The following is a 14,862-nucleotide window of genomic DNA, read 5'->3' on the forward strand; positions in this document are numbered from 1 at the left end:
TCTTACCTGGGCTAAGGAGAAGAAGAACTGGACTATTGCCCAGTGGTCCAAAGTCCTCTTTTCAGATGAGAGCAAGTTTTGTATTTCATTTGGAAACCAAGGTCCTAGAGTCTGGAGGAAGGGTGGAGAAGCTCATAGCCCAAGTTGCTTGAAGTCCAGTGTTAAGTTTCCACAGTCTGTGATGATTTGGGGTGCAATGTCATCTGCTGGTGTTGGTCCATTGTGTTTTTTGAAAACCAACGTCACTGCACCCGTTTACCAAGAAATTTTGGAGCACTTCATGCTTCCTTCTTCTGACCAGCTTTTTGAAGATGCTGATTTCATTTTCCAGCAGGATTTGGCACCTGCCCACATTGCCAAAAGCACCAAAAGTTGGTTAAATGAAAATACTGCTACGTCTGTCTAAACCAGTTTCATTTCATTGTGTTTCACAGAAAGAGTTCATGCCGTACTGGAACCTCAGATGAAGTGTGTAGTATGCAGTAAATCAAATTCAGCAAAGGCACACAAACACATAATACTGCCATTGCACCAAGACTGTGAAAAACAGTAATGCACCAAAAAGGAATGAAACGTTTCATTTCAGAGTTCACAGTGGAGTCAAGGTGAGCAAATCTGCTCAGACAGTTGCAAGAAAACTCACTACTGAGGTTTTCATGATTGAAAGGTTTTGTTGCCACTGTGCCTTGCCCTTTCAGTCTCAGCTGACAGCATGAAGTGATTCTCCACCCACATTGTTCTTGAATAACAAGTGATGAATGACATGCTGGTGATGTCACTAACAGTGAAATGCTGGAATAACAGCAAAGTAATTCTATACGAGTAATTAGTATAATTATGTAATCTAACTTTGATTCCCTAAAATATCCCAAGAAACTTGCTAAATTGTCAGCCAATGGCTAAATTTGTTCCATTGCCCTGGTAAAAAGTAATGAATTAATAGAATAATGACACTTCATTGTACCCTGTTTTTTAAATTGCTTATTACTGCATTCACAGTGCAGTAATTCGCTGATTGTCAACAGTTTAACAGAAGTTATGCACATAATTCATGCAAAGCATAGTGCATAGGAAAAAGGTGGAGAAGGTCAAAATTCTATTTTGCAAACCAGTGTATAGAGAAAGTGAGAGCTTTTGAGCTAAAATAAACTCGCCACTTTGTTCTCGTCTCCTCAGAACATTCTGGAATTCCACATATTTGATGCTGACAAGTTAACGAAAGATGACTACTTCTCCACCATCCTATTCGACATCAATAACCTCACACCTGGACAAAAGCAAACAAAATGCTTCATTTTAGATGATCAGGTAGAAGGTCAAGCATTACAAATGTTGACTGGTGTGGTCCTATCCATCAGTCTGATTATGATGTACTTATTTTCCAGAAAAAGAGTGAGCTGTGGGTGGAGTTTAAAATAACCGTGAGGTGAGTGAAAATATTATCAATTGAAAACAATAATGGTGGTGTTATTAACCACGTAGTGCACATTATTTAGTAATTGTCCTCTTCCTCCTTATTAAAAAAATCATCACCATTACATCAGTCTGAACTAATCTGTCATTTTATCCATTCCTTTTCTTTTTCAAGCTCTGAGAATCCTGAACCGTACTCCTCTAATGGAGTGCTGATGGTAAGAGTTTTGATACATGAAAAAGAACAGATTACAAAGGATTGTGGTACTTTATTGATATTCACCTAACATTATATTTCAGTATAAGCTCAGATGCAGCTAAACCAACTTACACATTTTAAAATAATTAATAGATGTACATATTTTCTTAAGTAAAAACTTGTATATGCTTCTTTCATTTGATAAATCTCACAACATTTTTATGACTGTACAGTATATTTTACACATACAGTGTTAGAATATTTAGCAGGGCAAGTTCAGGTTTCCATAAAAAAAGTGACTTGGAAATATTTGTTAAACAAACACAAAAAAAAACCACTCAATTTTCAGTGAGCAAAGACTGGCACATTTGGAGGCCTAAGAGCTCTGCAGAAACTCCAGCTTCTTGATACAATCAGCTACATCACAAGGGTTTCTGGCTCTACCTGGTGAGTATAAGGAGCACTACAGGCCTGTCCAACTCTAAATCAGTGCTTCATCAGGCTTTGCTTCAAAACCAAAACCCAGATTTTATTGTAGATCAAGTCATTAAACATCAGACTTTCATCATTGTCTCATAGGACTATGTCTTCTCTTTATGGTGATGCTAACTGGTCAAACAATTACCTAAATGGAGTTATGGAGTCTGTAAAGAAGGAGATCTCTAAAAGTGTGTTCAGTATTTCCCCTTGAGCAGCTACAGCACTACAAAGAGAAGATGGAAGAGAGAGAGAGAGAGAAAGAAGGGCTACTCCTATCTCTCATTGACATGTGGGGACTGGCTATAGAATACCTAATTCAAGGAAAAGGTACCTGAATGCCATTGATTTCACAGAAACAAAATACATTTTTAGCATAAAAATTTAAATAAATGGCTGCCATTAGAAGTTTAGAAAACAATGCATAAATTATTTTATTACTACACTATCTGACCAGCAGATGGCACAATCAAAGGGTTACTATAGTTCACCCCATATAAGATTGGATTTATCAAGTATGGTGCCTTCATACTTGCACAGAACTTTGGGAGTGAATATTACCAAGGTATTCTATACTCTTTGATATTACCTCGGCCACATGATCAAGACACCCCCTGAATCTGGAACATACTCTTTATTGGATAAATACATGCACATACTCCAAAGGTTAAAGCTGCAGTCCGTTATTTTTTTTGGTTAAAAATGATCCGAAATCAATATTTGAGCAAGTACATAACCAGGCAGTGTTCAAAACTATCGCCTTACTTTAGCCCGATTCACAATGGGTAGCTTCTAATAATGTTTTCTAATTTGAGTGGTACGGGTAGGTTTTCGCGGGAAATTCGAGCATGCTGCTGCGTCATTACGTCACGTCTGTAAAAATAAAGAAGTTGTCCCGGCTACTAGGCTATCGCATGTGAGGATCCTGCAGGTGGCGGATCGTTTATAGCCTTTTCTCACAGCAGCTAGAATAATTAAGTGTATAATTTCGATGGCGGATTGTAATCCAGAAAGGCCTATGTGTTTATGAAACACATGTGAATGAAATTAAATTATATTCCAGTTTTAAATGTGCTTCTGATTACAGATAGCCTGGGATTACACAAGATTTGTATTTTAAAGACAACCAGTTTGAAGGGAGCATAGTTTGCTTTTGGGGTTAAAATAATTTCTTAATATGAAATTCGAATGGGATGACAATTAGATATTAGACTGTACAGAAATTGAAATCTACACGCTAATACACACTATACTCATAGTCACGCAATGCTGATGTTGTTAACATTAATAATTTGAGAATAAAATATAACAATAATAATCATTTGCACGTGATATGAGCCTACCAATCTTTAGATTAATGTTAAATCACCATTGGTAGCACGATTTATTTAATGCTTTTTTTCCTCAGTTAGTCAAAACAAAAGTGCCAGACTTGTTACTTACTCATTCAGATGACAAAATACAGTGAAAATTCTTATTTGGGTCATATATTCCAAGACGTAGGCTAGAATCTGTGATTGTGAAGTACAGTAAATATCCACACCTGTGCGGTGACTGACTGCCACACATACTCCTCAAAACATTAGATTCATCCGCGCTGGAGCCGTGCCGGCGCACAACCCACGCAAGGAAGATAATTCCACACACAGCTGCAATTGCAGGTTTTCAAACAGAGATGGTGACAAAGAGGCAAAACTTATGGACCTAATGGTTAACAGTTCAAAGTTAGAGATAGTGATTGGTTGTATTCAAAATGTAAGTCAAAATGTGTTGTGTTTGCAGATATATGGAGCAGTGTTTTTTCTCTTAGCCTGACTCAGTTTGGAGTCGCTTCACAGGAGTGATCCCATCCTGGGCCAGCAAAACTGGGGAAGAAGTGAACCACACAGGTAAAAGGAAAGCAATAACGGTGAGTAAAATTCCCTGTGTAGCTTCTCAAAAGTTTGGTTGCCTTTTAGCTTTATTAATGAACAAAAAGAACCTAGTTCCTTATTCAGACTCACACTCAAAAAATGTGCAAAAATGGTACATTTTAAGGGTACAATGGCTTATCTGTAGACACAGATGACAAACCATCAACGTTGGACCCACTTCAGGACAGCCTGAAGACTGACTTGGCAAAAAAGCGAAGCGTCTTTCTGACCAGCCGCCCCATTATCAGCCAAGTGTTCAACTTCCTTAGAGGCTTCCACCTGCACAGGAACTGCAGTGAGAACTGTGACTTCACCACATGGAAAGGTCAGAACATCATTTATGTTGTAGAGTACAGCCTAATTAGTGCTATTCCCCTTTTGATTCAGTTTGATCAAACGTGGAAATTATAAATTATAAAGTGGACTTTCTGCAGACACACATCCAGACGCCTTCCCAAACTACCTGACAACAACAGATGCCACACTTGGCCTAGTGGACACTGCTTTTGTCCTGAACTACATACATGCACGCTACATACTTACATACAAACCTGAGGATTTCCAGAAGCCGAGAAACCTCACCACCTACAACATTCTGAACAACAAAGATGTCATTTTAAACACACTGAACAAAGCGCTTAAGAGAAACATGGAGAGAATTCCTGCTACAAATGCGTCAAAATTCTGATTTGATGTTGACAACGGAAGTTAAGGCTGACAGCAAGAGCAACTGGAGAGTGATTTAAAGGGATAATATCATCATTCATCACCCTTATATTGTTCCAAAACTATGTGATTTTCCTTGTTTTTGTAGATCAGAGGGTGTTATAATAATCTACTTTTAACAATGAAAGCATCATAAAAAGTCCATTACAGTAGTCCAAATAATGCCACACATGCCCCTTTCCAAGTGTTCTGAAGTCATGATAGCTCTGTCTAAAGGACAGCCCAAAATTTAAATTCACAAAAGTATTCACCAAAATCCTTCTCCCTATGGTAATCTTGATGTACCTTATTTGAATAAACACAAAGGTAAATAATATTTGAGAGCTGTGGCAGGTTTCTTTTTTGAAAACAAATAAATGCTGGCACATCTTGTTCTTTTCTCACATATATAGCAACTTTTTTGGTGTTTTTTCCCATCAATTTTGGAGCTTGAAACTCATTGGTCACCTAGTTAACGATGAGTTTAACTAGTTAAATGTTCCATGGCAAAAAATAAGGTTTGCAAAAACATTAAGGATAGTGAGTGATGAAAATGTCAATTTTTTTATTGGTGATTTATTATTATATACATTTCACAAAATTTTTTGATCAGGTATTATTCAACTCAAAGCGTTTAACATGTTAAACATGTTACACGTATGTCAGGACACTACTATTCAAAAGTTTGGGTTGGTAAGATTTTATTTATTTATTTTTTGCTCACCAAGGCTACATTTATTTCATCAGTATGTAAAAACATTAATGGTGTGAAATATTAATATTTCTGTGATGGCAAAGCTGCCTTTTCAGTAGAGTCTTCAGTGTCACATGATCCTTCAGAAATCACTCTGATTTGGTGCTCAAGAAACATTTCTTATCATTAATTTTTGTAAACAGCTGCCCTGCATAATTTTTAATGCAAACCAAAGATGCATGTTTCAGGATGATCTGAAATATAAATCTTTTATAAGATTATAAATGTATTAACTCTCACTTAAGATCAATTTAATGCATCCTTGCTGAAAAATGTATGAATTTCTATGGAATTTTTTTTTACTGACCCCAAACTTTTAAACAGAAGTGTAAGCTGATGTAATTGAACACAGAACAGCAGAACACTGGTCTAAGGTTCATTCTATGCTTGCTTACACTTTTGCCCACTAGATGGACCTACTCACTTACCTCTCAGGCCTGGCTGTCACCATCGTTCACTTCAGACCAGCACTTTCTCCAAAGTAAAAGACTAGTGCTATTGCAGCCCCGGTTTTAACACTCCTCTGTTTTGATTCTGACTGGAATAATGGGTGTCTCTCAGGACACTGCTGTTACCTGTCATGAGTTGCTCAACAGGAGTGACATTGATTCACAATACCTCGGGGCTAGTATGACTGTGTTAACAGATACAACTAAAAATACATGTTTTATTAATCACCCAGGGGAAAAGCAAGTGCAAAGCAGCACCTGTGTGTGCAGTTTTGATTGATTTGCCCTGGGTGACACAAGTTCTTGAAATTCCATAAACATAGACGTGAGAATAGTTTTTGTTTTGTTTTGTTTTTTTTGTTTCCAAATATCAGTTAACTCTTGAACTGCTATTTTACTAAGTATTTTTCCCCAGTTTGAACCGTAGACAATATATTGACCTGTATTTAAATTAATATATTTAATATTAAATTCAACTTCTTAGATTACATTTTTCATAATTTTTTTTAGGCTTAATTGTGCCCTTTGGATTTGAAAGATGAGACCAAGCTGAAATTGTGCTCACAACAGGCAATTTCTCACACACCAGCAGTATAACTTAATTTTTCACATTGCCAAATGAAATATAGACACCGGCTAAAAGCTGTTGAGTCATTTGGTTTCCATTACGCATATTCTGATTTATGCTGAGAGATTCATTCTCTGACTGAGCATGACTGTTGCAGCAATGCCTTTTGGGAAAAGAGGCCAAAGAGAAAATAATTTTGACCTCATGTAAAGTCAGACTGACAATGCAGGGTGTAAATATGACTTTTCATCATGGTCATGATGTAACTCGCATGATTTCACAACTAGAGCTGAGCTATTTTTAGCTATTTTTAATTTTTTTTAAGACTTTCATTTAAAAATCCACCACAGATGTCTGGGAAATATTGCAACACAAATATTACAGGAGTGTTGTTATGTGTATTATTTATCGGCTTTAAGATATCGGCCAAATTTTCTTATCAGGCCGATACCGATAACAGAAAAAATGAGCATTTATCGGCCGATACCGATATGGTGGCCGATATATCGTGCATCCCTATTTAATATTATGCTTTCTAAACAAACACTAAAGCTGTAATCTAACTGAGCTACGAGACGTAAGCTTAGTAAAATGAATTTTTAATGCTAAAAAGATGAAATTAAAGAAAACAATATGGAAGACAAAGTTTGTTTCAACAAACAACAGAGGACAAAAACAAAACAAAAAAATCTAACCGAGGAAAGCGTTGTGAAGTAATGAAGTGCTGCATGGATTTCTGACCCATGAACAGGGGGTCATTTTCTGTTCCACAACCCATCTCTCTTCCACAATGGTGGCGTTATGTGTGGACAGGAAAAAGGGATTTTGGTTTGAGATGAGCATTTGGCCTCCTGGCCTTCTGGTCTGATGGAAAACTGCAGTCAAGGGGAAACAGTCATGATGACTGGAGTTTGTGGGGAAACGAACGTGACGTCTCATCTGAGGATGGAACCACAAGAATGAAGAGAGAATGGAAATGAAGATGAAATGAGGTGGTGGATGCAGGGTTGGGCGAGAGAAATCAGGGTAGTGGGATGGTAAACAAGTGTTTTTAAAAAGGAATATGGGGAAGGGAATGGAGATCTCAAGAGAGGGAGGGTCAAAAGAGTATGTGTGGTGTCCTTATTCTCAACCTGGACCTCAGCATGAACTGACAGTTAAAGTCAGTGGGGTTATTGTTCTCTAGAACACAGACATCTCTGTGACCTTTCAACTTCTCAGCGCTTAATGCATCTGCAACTGTTCTTTTATATATTCCCCTAATATGGACATTTCATGCTTGTGGAATCTGACATCTCGCAGATGGGATGCATCCTGGAATAGATTGTGTGGAACAAAATGTGAGACTATTAACCCAAAACATAAACAGCGGCAATGTTTTTTTTTGGACATATATGTCATGTACATGTATTTGCATCCTAAAAACATGTTGGTAAAATATATAAGTAAATACTTTTTTTATACTAAATATAAAACCTAGACATGTCTTTAAAAATGTATTACAAAAACCTATATAAACATACAGATATTTTGTATACACTGTATGGTATTACTTACATCTTACAACTTACATCATTATACATCACTTTATAATATATTGCAATATCTTGGTATATCATATATTACATTTTCATATGTTTTTTTCAACTGCATGCTAACAGACATAAACTTTTCTCTGAATGACAATGCAGTTATTTTCAGAAATGTAATAAATAAAATAATACATTAAATTCAAATAAAAAATATGACAATTTCTATAAACAAATAACTGAATGTGGAACGTGCAAATGTTTGACATTATCAGCTTCAGTAATATCCATTTTAGCAGACATTATAACCTCCAATATTTCTTTTACGCAGCAAAGTTTCTATTCTTGCTATTGCTGAGTGCTTCTATTTTAGAAATCTTATTATGCTCATCCTTCATCCACTGCATACTTAAGATCTCCTTATAGATTCGCAATAATAAGGCCACTGTTACAATCTTTGATTTTGTGAGGTACTTCATGGAGGTATGTTTTGGAGTTTTGTCTTGTTATTTCTATAGCTTATCAGTACTTCCTGAATATGTTGATGGAGAATCCATTCATTCTTTCCTCCTCTCATATCTACAGGCTATGACTCCAAAGCTTAACCAACCTCCCCCCATTCCTATTTACTGGCGTTTGGTTTTCTTCACATTCTTTTCTTTTTCATAAACCCTTAAATCTCCCTGCATGTCCTTTGTATTGATGTGAGGATTGTACATTACTGTTCTTGATGTAAGTGTTCAAGAAGTTTTATTTCTTCTGCCATATTTTATATGACAAAATTCCCTTTTAAAGTCCATTACTTTAATTACATTACAAACCATGAAAACTGCAGGCAGGAAGCATATAGATGGGCTTCCTCTGCTCTATACGAGTCTGTTTTTCTCATCCTCTGCCAGTCCCTTAGAGGAACCCACAGTTGTTTAGCGTATCCAAAACATCCTGAGGGACTCAGACTTACAGTATTCATTAAGTTCTGGAATTGTCATCATCTGACTTAGATTAAGACCTACCAAGTCAATTTAGTTCTGAGACCTTTCAAAAAAACTCAAAGGATCAAGAACGGCCAACTTTTTCCACAAAATGCAATATTTATAAAATTATATAAAATGTCCAGAGTTTGCATTTTACAGTATGTTTGTCATTTGCAGAAGTTAACCATTTCACCTAAAAACATGAACATAAAATATAAAAAATATAAATAAATAGAAAAAAAATGCTTGCAGTTTCTTTGCTCTGGCATGAATAAACTGAATATATGCATTTTGATTATTTATTATAAAATGACACTTCATTGATCTCACGAAGGAATATTTCATATGACAAAAAAAATGATTATGGTCAAACATTTGCAGGAGTAAAAATATAGGGTGGTGTAATGAGATTTATGCAGTAATTTCTGCTGGTGTCTTGTTTTGACATTTCATCAAGCGCCCAGGTAATATTTGCGACGAGTGCACGGGCTGCCTGCCTGATGACAAATTAGAGGGAAGACCTGAATGAAATATCAAAAAGTAATTTGATATTCCTCATCGACTTGATTAACATCATCACCTTAATCAAGACATGCAGGATTGAGTGGCGAGTTGATCAGCATTCAGATGAGATGTTTATAAACACAACTCACCCATTCATGAAATTACACATGCCTCTGTCATGAATATGGATGAAGAGCATTTGGCTTATTCAAGGAACATTTTCAATCAAAAAAGAAAAAAACAATATATATTTTTTCTTAGAGACAAGCACTTTGGGAGTGATCCCTATGATATATTTCAGACAAAAAATTATTGCTTGCTTAGATTTGTTGTGCTGCATTCCCAATGGTAAATCTCTCCCAGTTCCCTAGGGGTTTAAACATAACAAGTGATTTAAGATGAAAGTGGAAAGAATTTCACAGATATCAAGCCTTGGACAACAGCCCTCTTTTATCTTATCACACAACATTTAAAAGCTGTTAAAAACATCTTCATTTAATCGTTATCGTAATTTTGCTACACTCCCCTGGAGTTGACACAATCTTGTCAAACTGGCAGAATAATCCAGCTGGTTTTGGATGATTACAGTTATTTTAGTTTTTTTTAACCATTTGAGGATGCTTGAATCTGTTATTTTGTTCTTTGCTGAAACCCCACAGTTTGTTTCAATTTGTCTTAATTCTTAGGGATTTTTCTCAGCATGTTTTCAGAAGGAAGGGAGAGAAGGGGGTAATCCATGTGAAAACATCTCCACAGGCTCTCAAACAGATGTCCATCGAGTGCACAGTGAGTTTAAAGTCTACACTCTTAAAAATAATGGTCCTTTATTGGCATCTATGCTTCTGGGAAGAACCTTTAGCATCCATGAAACTGTTCCACTGCACAAAAGGTTCTTTATAGTGGAAAAAGTTTCTTTAGATTATTAAAATGCTCTTCCCTTTAAGAAAAAAAGAGTTGTTGTTCACTGGTTCTTTGGGGAACCCAAAATTGTTCTTCTGTGGCATCACAGTGAAAACCCCCCTTTTGGAACCTATCTATCTATCTATCTATCTATCTATCTATCTATCTATCTATCTATCTATCTATCTATCTATCTATCTATCTATCAATGGTAAATTATTTCACTTGCTCAGACCACCATTATCCAACACGTAATCAATTTCATCTGTTTCTGCATCGAGACAAGACCCAGTTGTTCAATCTCTGATTCTGAGTTGAAAGCAGACCATTGAACCAACACGTGGATGTGACAGTGCTAGTCAAATCCCATTCGTTACGGCGAATTAAATTTTGATTTCCCAGAGGGCAGCTCTCTTTGAAGAGGTGGGCTGCTGGCACTGATGGCGACACGGAGAGATAGACAGAGAGTGAGCGAGAGCGATTAGCTTTGAGACATGGCATCGGAATCTAGAGCATGCTGCTGTAACAAACACACCAAGTGTAGCAAGTTTCTGAAATATGAGAAAGTAAGCTAAGCCTATAGTGTAGCGCTTAAAATATATACAAATGAATTCTGTGTAATTACACTTCTGAGGTTCACAAAAAGTAGAACTTTTACAGAAATTATAGATTGTTGCATCACAGGAGTGATGGTCTGTCTTAGGATTCAAGTTGAAACTCTGACTCATTTTCCAGTCTTTGTCACAGCAGCAGATCGCTGTGCAATTGCTACACATTTACTCTATTGCAAAATATCAGGGGTATGATATCCTGTCATCCTGTCAGTGTCTATACACATATTTGAAAACGATTGCTTCATACATAATGTATCATGCAAAAAAAGTTCATGAAGTAACATAGAAACAAGCTAGTCGATAATGGGCCAACTTTAGACAAAAATGACTTCAATTCCGAATAATTTCTGGCAATAATTAAGGGAATATTACCAAATATATGTTTTCCGACAGCATAGTGCCATTCCAGTGAAATAAGAATTTCCTGCAAGACAAGCAATGTGATCATTTATGTGCTGGTGAATTTGTCAGTGAGTCAGTATGACTCATAATCTCCCAATATTTCCCAATAATTCAAAGGTCCGTCATTCAGAAAACTCAACTAATACCAAAAACTTGATACAATATCAAAAATTAAAATGTTATTGAACATACATCTTAATTTATAATATTAATTTTCATATTAATGCATATTAAATTAAGTAGTATGTACACTGCAATTTTTCTCAATCATGTAAACATTGCTTAATATTGTTCCAAGTAATTCATAATTTTTACCTGTCAGTAAAACTACAGAACAAAACAATAAATCAAGACCAGTGACTAGTCTTTTGTTTTTGTTTTGATCAATAATATTTAATTAATATTAATCACACAATAAACAGCAACAGGTTCATCATGCTGTATTTACACTGCAATGCTGAATGCACAATTCCAATATTTTGACATATCATTTCCTTTTCTTTCTTTCTTTCTTTCTTTCTTTCTTTCTTTCTTTCTTTCTTTCTTTCTTTCTTTCTTTCTTTCTTTCTTTCTTTCTTTCTTTCTTTCTTTCTTTCTTTCTTTCTTTCTTTCTTTCTTTCTTTCTTTCTTTCTTTCTTTCTTTCTTTCTTTCTTTCTTTCTTTCTTTCTTTCTTTCTTTCTTTCTTTCTTTCTTTCTTTCTTTCTTTCTTTCTTTCTTTCTTTCTTTCTTTCTTTCTTTCTTTCTTTCTTTGTTCCTGTGTTCTTAAGACCAGTGTTATTTTAGTATTTTTGAGATACTACAGTTTTATTAATATGTTATTGTTATTACAGTTTTTCTCAGTCGCTTTGGTCCATTTCTCAGATCAGAATTGAAATTCTCAAAACTACCTGTTCAATCTTCACATCATTGTGTCACTTGTGCACATCAAAAAAGCAGTTTCTCATTTCTTTGAACAAGTTGCAAATGCTTTGGTACATCCATGCAAATGATTATGTCTGCTGTTTTGCTGTTTCCTACATTATCAATTGCTTATGTCATGTTGATCAAAATGTATTATAATGGGTCTCTGTTGAACCCCCCACAACCCCCACAACATTTAGGCATTAGTTCATAGCATAAGTCTTTACATGCAAAATGGTTGAACAAGTTGTCATAATATGTCAAGCATATTTCTATACATTTCCATTAGACTTTTTTTCTAAATCTGTCCTGCATTGGTAAATTGCTCCCAGGTGAATCTTGATTTTCTCTAACGAAGGTGCATCTCATGAACCATCAACTGGCAAGTATATATATAGCCGGAGCACAACACAATGTTTCAATGTCTGACAATGGAAGGACAAGGAATTGGACGGGGTCAACAGCCAGAGAGAAGAAGAAGAGGAAGAGGAGTGAGGCTGTGTGGTGGAGGAGTTGGGAGGCAAAACAGAGGAAGAGGCAGAAGAGGCCGAGGACATATGCATGTTCCTGATGAGATAAGAGCCACACTTGTAGACCACGTTCTCAATCATGGGCTTACAATGGCCGAGGCAGGTCGAAGGGTGCAGCCAAATGTTGGGAGAACAACTGTGTCCTCAATCATTCAGACTTTTTTGTCGACAGAACAGGTATGTAATCTAACAATAGGCACTGTACTGTAATACTGTATACTTTCTGTAATGCTTCATACAATATTACAGTATTCCACTTGCATTTTACAATATACAGTAAGTATACTTTAAACAGTGAGATTTTATCTTACTCAAGTTTGTGTTTTGCATTACTATATTTTTTCCACATAGGACTGCAAGATAACTTCACAGGGGTGGCAGAGGGCCCCTTTTCACACCTGAACAGGAGGAGGCTATTTGCACCATGGTTGTAGAAAACAATGCCATAAGACTAAGGGAGATAAAGAGTGCCATTATAGAGGACAACAACATCTTTGAAAACATCCAAACAGTCAGTATCTCAACCATTGACAGGTTGCTGAAAAGACACCAAATGAATATGAAGAAGCTGTACACTGTTCCATTTGAAAGAAATGGTGAAAGAGTGAAGGAGCTGCGCTACCAGTATGTACAGGTAAAACATTTATGAGCATGCAGCAACTGTACCTCACAGTAAACAGTACAACATCGTATAGTGATATACAGTACAGTAAGTGTGACCTTTACACATTTGTTATGGCTGTAGAAAAGAAGATGCAATATGTGCTGTATACATTTGATGTAACTGTATCTTGACCAAAATGAAAATGCATGTAATTCATAAAACTCATTTTGTGTCTTCTGGATATAGCGTATAATGGAACTGGAAGCAAGTGAACCACCGCACAGCTTCATCTACATGGATGAGGCTGGCTTCAACCTAACGAAACGCAGAAGGCGTGGTCGAAATATCATCGGCCACAGAGCTACAGTTGATGTGCCAGGCCAACGGGGTGGGAACATAACCATGGGTGCTGCTATCTCTGAGAATGGTGTGCTAACGCATATTCCCATTATTGGGCCATACAATACAGAGTGTCTTGTCACCTTTTTAGACACTCTCTACAGGGATCTCATCCCTGAACAAGAGAGGGGTCAGATTGCAGATGACCTGCCAAAGTACGTGATAGTTTGGCACAATGTCAGTTTCCATCGCTCCAACATCATCAGGCAATGGTTTGCAGCCCACAACAGGATGCTGATGGAGTTCCTCTCACCCTACTCTCCATTCCTTAACCCCATTGAGGAATTTTTCTCAGCATGGAGATGGAAAGTATATGATCGCCGGCCACATACACAGATGACCCTTCTGTCTGCCATGGATGCCGCATGTGATGACATCACAGCAGATGCCTGCAGAGGCTGGATAAGACACTCTAAAAGATTCTTTCCTCGCTGCATCGCAAGAGAAGATATTCATTGTCATGTGGATGAGAATTTGTGGCCCAACAGACTGGAACGTCAGGAGGTGTAGGAAGACTGCACTCTAATTCCCACAGCACTGCATGTACAGCTTTCCCTAAGGAGATTGTCCTATGTTCACATTTCTACTTTTTTTTTCTTCTTTGTGCTGTCTTTTCCTTTCTGTATCGCAATGACATGGTGTGTCAACAAATTACAGTACAAACTATTGTCCAGTCTCTTGCAATCAAACTCCCACATACACTAAGGTGTAACCTACAATTTACAATAATTGTCATCAAAACTGTAGCCATAGTTTACATCAGAACATCCCTCCAGAGTACACTGCTATATTGACAACATGACTAAGCAATTTGATTGTCTTATCCGTACACAATGACACAAGGACTTGACATTCTGATGGCACTGACATGTTCATTGACACAGATATTTATTTTTGAGAGATGAACTAAGGATTTTGAGCAAGAGACTGGCCTTTTGCAGGTAATCCATGGTGTTTTGTTATTTGTACGAGTTGTTTTGAGAAATGCACTTACTGTTTTGCAAATGTCAAGGATGATTCGAGAAAT

The 14,862-nt window shown here is 36.7% G+C and overlaps 1 pseudogene; it reads left to right on the top strand.

The window, feature by feature from the left end:
• Positions 1–518: 518 nt before the first annotated feature.
• On the top strand, positions 519–4,690 carry LOC107583643 (cytosolic phospholipase A2 delta-like; annotated as a pseudogene).
• The last annotated feature ends 10,172 nt before the right edge of the window (positions 4,691–14,862 follow it).

The sequence above is a fragment of the Sinocyclocheilus grahami genome, unplaced genomic scaffold (assembly GCF_001515645.1).
Source record: "Sinocyclocheilus grahami isolate Dianchi unplaced genomic scaffold, SAMN03320097.WGS_v1.1 scaffold54.1, whole genome shotgun sequence".
In the NCBI taxonomy this organism is placed as follows: Eukaryota; Metazoa; Chordata; class Actinopteri; order Cypriniformes; family Cyprinidae; genus Sinocyclocheilus; species Sinocyclocheilus grahami.